Source organism: Haliotis cracherodii, unplaced genomic scaffold (assembly GCF_022045235.1).
Source record: "Haliotis cracherodii isolate W230 unplaced genomic scaffold, xgHalCrac1.p SCAF_3, whole genome shotgun sequence".
NCBI lineage: Eukaryota > Metazoa > Mollusca > Gastropoda > Lepetellida > Haliotidae > Haliotis > Haliotis cracherodii.
Window position 1 is genome coordinate 12,562,394 of NW_027266286.1, and position 6,548 is coordinate 12,568,941.

Consider the following 6,548-nt stretch of genomic DNA (forward strand, 5'->3'; position numbering starts at 1 on the left):
TTCGGTTTTTAATTCAAGAATATTTTCACAACAACGGAAATGATAAGATTCTGAGTCAATTTTCATGTAAGACAGCGCTCTTTACTTTAAATACCTAATGTGCCTTAGTGCAATTACTTTACTGACACCGGCGTGCACATGTGTCGTGCTGATAAACCAAGAACCGTTAATAGGACGAAACGTGGAGTCGATCCTCGGAATCTGGCACACGTAAGGGACGACATTTGTATAGCGACCTGCTGCGCCTTAGACGACTGGGCCAACCCTGCCCGAGAGACGTATAACAGCTATTTAAACATAGAACCAGCAGAATATGACAACAGTTATATAATTGAAAGTCAGGCTTTATAAAATGAAAACATCCAATATTTGTTTGTCTGGTGGACATGAGTATGGACGCCTTTTAGGGCCCTTTTTTTTTTTTTTTTTTTGATACTATCTTGAAATTTCAAGACACTATCTTGAAATTTCAAGATACTAAGTTGAAATTTCAAGATAGAGAAGTTGAAATTTCAAGATACTAAGTTGAAATTTCAAGATACTAAGTTGATATTTCAAGATTATTCACTTCAAACGTATTTTTACATCTTAGGGTGTTAAAAACTTATTATGTTGAAATTTCAACTTAGTATCTTGAAATTTCAACTTAATATCTTAGTATCTTGAAATTTCAAGATAGTATCGAAAAAAACAAAAAAACAAATGGCCCTAAAAGGACTTCCGTACATGAGAGCGGATGTAATTACTTTATTCAACTATCAAATGACCACAGCGATAAACACCTTTATCGCTTCACATCAACTCGACTGACAACACCGTGGTAATGACGTTCCGATAAGATTTTTTGTTGTTGTTTAACTCAGCAAAATTCCAGCTATATCCTTAAATCATCGAATATGGACCAGACAATCCAGTAATTGATATCATGAACACCGATCTACGCAATTGGGATACGATGACATGCATCAACTCAGTCAGCGAGCCTGACCACCCGATCCCGTTAGTCGCCTCTTACGACAAGCATAGTCGCCATTTACAACAAGCAATGAAGAACCATTCTACCCCGGATCTTCACGGGTCCCGACAAAAAGAATGAGATAAATTACCATTGCGAGTAGGTGGTCCCTAGGGAGAGCTTTTCCTTCCACGGGCTATAAGGTATTCAGTGTTTCTTAAACACATTCTGATTTGATGGGTAATACAAAGTGATGATGAAGTAACACCCAACGACAATGTCTAAACCACTATATATTGTAAAACTACTAATGTATCATTTTTGTAAAGGAAAATGTACTCGACATGTGTTTTCTTTTTGACATACTTAAGATATCCGAGTCAACCATATCAACATAACACCGACTATACGTAGTAGGTATGCATTTCATATATATATATATATATATATATATATATATATATATATATATATATATATATATATATATATATATAATGTTTGAAATTCATAGGAGTGAGGGGGTTGGGTGTAACGCCGCTTTTAACAATATGCCAGTTATATCACGGCGTGTCAGCTTAATGTGGGAAGAAAGCCCGAAGTGATGCAGGTCTCAGACGTTTACCACTTCGGTGAAACCCACGAGCATGGGTATGGTGCTGACAAACCTAGAAACATAATCGGGGCGAACCGGGATTCGAACCCACAATCATAGGTTTCTGGTGTGCCCTTGGGACGCAACACTGCACTGCGAATCGCGGCGTCTTAGACGACTGGGCCTACCGTGCCCCCGAAATTCATAGGAAAAACAGCATTAGTGACTGCACAAACTATAGACCTGTTACACCTACAACCTGTTTTTCAAATTTTTTTTGAAAAGTGTGTTTTTAAACACGTTTTTAATTATTTTACAGATAAAAACATACTTAGAAACTTACAGCCTGGTTTTATGCCAGGTGATTCTACTATCAATTGCATACCTGTATGCTTTTATAGCCGGTACACTGGATTATGGTAAAGAAGTAAGAGCTGTATTCTGTGATGTATGTAAAGCTATAGTATAGTATGGTAAGGAATTTTGTTTAAACTTAAGGCGTACGGTATAAACGGAAGTCTATTGAAATGATTTAACAACCCTGAAACAGAGAGTAATAATCCAAGGGGCTCCCAATCTGTCCCTAACCTAGCAAATGCAGGCGTACCACGGGGGTCAAGTTTAGGACAGCTGTTGTTTTAAGTATATTTTAATGATATCATTGAATTGTTAATATTCAGTATTAGATGACCATATTCACACTGCTACTGTTATTAATAACGATCGAGAAATGATTTCTAACTCTAGCATTATTACATGACAAGTTCATTTTAATCCACAAAAACGGAAACAAAATTAAAGCAATTTTCAAGGAATTCAATTCCTTGCATAAAACCCACGTTAACAATTAAAATCTACTGATATAACAGAAGCTAAATATCACAAACATCCAGGTTTGATCTTGCAACAATATTGTCTTTGGATTAAACATATCGTGGAAACTGTAAAGAAAGTGTGCGCTATGATACATTGTTTTCGAACAAATATCATTTATCTCGGAAAACTTTTCAGACTGTGTACAAATCACTCATATGGGATAATTGCACGACAGATTAGTCAAATATTAGAAACAACTTCATCTGGTGGATGCTTTAAGAACAATTTGCGGGGTTGCAAGAGGCACTTGTCATGGAAATATCTACGAGGAAAAAAGTTGAAAACTCGTGGGAGAGGCCGAAACAATTTTAAAATGATGCTCTGCTATAAAATGGTAATCAAGTTACAGGCTACCCTGGATATAACGCTAGGAAGAATATGCGTCATAACCAGGGTGGCGTTATAACCAGGTTGGCGCTATAACCGTAGAAGCCATTCTAGTCAGTCAAAACTAAACCATGAATACATAATAGATTTAGTTAACATCAGAGTTGTGCTCAACAAGTACACACATATGTAATTAGAAAAAAAATAAAACATTCATATTATTTGTGCACTGAATGGACACAGCAAAGTAATGATTAGCACACTGTCATACTGGCATTCATTGCGGCTTAAAGAAGTCACACATTGTTGTTCGTTTGTTTGTTTGAAGATGGTGGTCGGGTAGCCTAGTGGTTAAAGTATTCGCTCGTCACGCCGAAGACTCGGGTTCGATTCCCGACATGGGTACAATGTGTGAAGCCCATTTCTGGTGTCCCCCGCCGTGATATTGCTGGAATATTGCTAAAAGTGGCGTAAAATCAAACTCTCTCACTCACTCACTTGTTTGTAGCCGATCAGGAAACAGGTGTGTCCATACTATCTGAACACATTTTAATGTTACATGATTCTGCAACAAACAAGGAATCAAAACAAAAGGATGAGTTTTCTAGCCTCCTGTTGTGAAGGGGGTTTGGGGAGGTTATCATTTTCCCGTCGTTTAGGTGTAGATCCTAACACCTTTATCAAGCATCGCTTGCTTGATAAAGGTGTTAGGATTTAAACCAAAACGTCGCACTAATTATGATAAAGAAGTTGTTCATTCATAGAACTTGTCTTTCTTCATCACACCAACTTCTAAATGCCATATTATAGTACCATAAGATCAAATTGATACCATGGGATGTAATCTCAATTCTTTACTTTATGGCAAATTCTTAGAAACCGCAAACCTTAACCAAACAATATTCATGATTATATTAAAATTGATCATTAAACATTTTACATAGCTTATTCCTCGCACCGGGGGTACGGGTGGCCCAGTCTTCTAAGGCGCCGCGATTCGCTGTGCGGAGTTGCGTCCCTTGTGCAAGCCAGAAACCTATGATTGTGGGTTCGCCCCGATTATGTTTCAAGGTTTGTGAGCACCATACCCGTGCCCGTGCATCTTATGCATGTGTACATGTGTAACTACTCGTGATACCACATGGAATAATCCTGGTAGGAGATATGTTACTGTCCGTAAAAAGATCATTGATCCAAGCTCCAGGTGCCGATCTTTCTTGACACAGATGATATGAATTCATCCCAGCTGTCACGGCTCATCTGCTCTACAATAGGGTTTATATACCATCTCACAGTTTTTACTTCGTCATGCATTGTTCGAGGTCCATAGTGTCAAATAGATGTTCCTAAAGGGTGTTCCTAGCATCAGCTCAAGCTGATCAGAGTGCCTGGTGTTTTATTATGTTATGGCACTCGTTATCATACATCAAGCACTGCATATCATATTAAACAATTCATGTATGTTTATGTATGAGTGAGCGAGTGAGTTGGGTTTAACGCCGCTTTTAACAGTATTCCAGTTACATCACGGCGTGTCAGCTTAATGTGGGAGGAAAGCCCGAGGTGATGCAGTTCTCAGACGTTTACCACTTCGGTGACACTCACGAGCACGGGTATGGTGCTAACAAACCTAGAAACATAATCGGGGCGAACCGGGATTCGAACCCACAATCATAGGTTTCTGGCGCGCCCAAGGAATGTTTATGTATGAGTGTGAGTGTATAAACATTTAATGAATATAAAATGAGTATCTAAGAAACCTTATATTTCACTGGTCCGTTTTGACCGTCATCACATACCGGTTAAAAGTCTTCCATCATCAAAGTCTAACCAAATTGAAAATTGATACTTTGACAACAAAATATTGCACCGGCACAATTGAGCACCAACGTCTCTGTGACGATGAACCTGACAAACTGAAACTGTAGTTAGAGCTTATCTTCCAATCAATACAATCATCTGATGCATGTGCATGTTGAACGACATCGTGATGTCGCTTAGATACATGGAATGAATCTGGTATGAGTTATGTTACTCTCAGAAACATCATTGATCTAAGATCCAGGTACTGATTTCTCTTGACACAGATGATATGAATTCAGCCCAGCTTTCAAGGCTCATGTGCTCTACAATAGGGTTTATAGACCATCTCACAATTTTTACTTTGTTATCTGCACATTCTTCAATACACATGTGTTGTTTGAGGTTGAAAGTATATATATTCTTAAAGGGTGTTCGTTGCGGCGTAAAACAAAAGTCAATTATACCTATTGTTTTAGCAAGCAAATATATACATTTATCCTTTTTGTGCTATTATAAATCTTGTGTTCAGTTCGTAAAGTTTCTTTTGGACGTCAGTTTATTTGAGCGCAACATTGCGCCAATCTTGTTATATGGAGCAGAAATATTTGGTACAAAAAATAATGACGCTATTGAAAAAGTACATTTTTCTTACGCTTTTTAAAGGTTGGAAAATATGCTTCCAAATTTTAGGTAAAAAAAGTACGCTTTCCCATTCATATATTAAGTCACCTCCAATATGACAAAATATTGGTTAAACTTACTGAGGATGGGATCGCAAAGATATCACAATCAATGTTATAAACTACTGGAAGCTCTTGGTGACAATTGTAAACGAACTGGATGTCCAATCCCAGATATATATTATTTCATGTGGTTATTCTTTTTGGATTTAACAAGATACGAATTTGTTCTTATCCCCTTTTAACAAAGGTTGCGTAACATGCACAGTCAAAGCGGGTATGTCAGACTTCTTCACCTTTCCCCAGCCATTACAATGATATTAACTCTGCTACAGAGGCAGAGAAGTAAATAATGTTTGATGATGGTTCGCTTGTTAGAGCTGTATTTAAGTTCAAAGTGTCATAACACAATTTTAATGAACATTTCAGACGAAGATATGAAAAAAGAGAAGTTAAAATACGTATCTGTAAAAACTGCCAATTAAGAGAGACTGAATTTCATATTTTACTAGTATGTGATAAGTATGAACATCTTAGAGAAATGTATATTTCAAGGTTTAACAATATGCATAAAAACAAGATGTTAATGATCAGTCTTTTAAAATCCAACAACTCTGCTGTTATACGTTGATTAGCCATATTGTTGAAACATATCTTCTTTATCAGATAGATCTTGTATGTTATGTATATAACTTGACTTAACAAATGAAACTGAGATGTCAACCGTACAATGGGCCATGTGACCTTAAAACCGAATAAACTGTCCGCGTGTCTGTCTGAATAACATACAGTGTTTTCATACCATACGAAACAAATATGGAAGGATAAAAGAATTGGTGAACAGAGATCATTAATGGTTGTTGGAAAACAAACAAATGTCTAAAAACTTTGCTGACTGCAAACACATTTAACATTTACACATTAACACATATCGACATTGATCATTAACTTCAGGACGAACAATCGTTTTGGTCATATTTGTTTCATGGTTCAGGCTTAACTTTGAATGGCACATAGACACCTAAATCTGTATAGCTGAATCAGCGATATCAAAGCTTTAAACAGCTCGAGTGATGGTCAAATATATAACTGTTTGCATACAGGCTCTTCAAAATCTAGAGAACGTCCGAGTGTAATGCAACGAATCTTTGTTGCTTTCAATCTGTCCAACACTGTCAACACCATCCACGATGTACATTGTTTCTAGCTAAACCAGCATTCAGGTAAGTATTGATCAGCAGTGTCGTATATATGGACGGGTCTGCGAAAGTACATGAGTACGCGGGAAGAGATTGACTTGTGATAAGATATC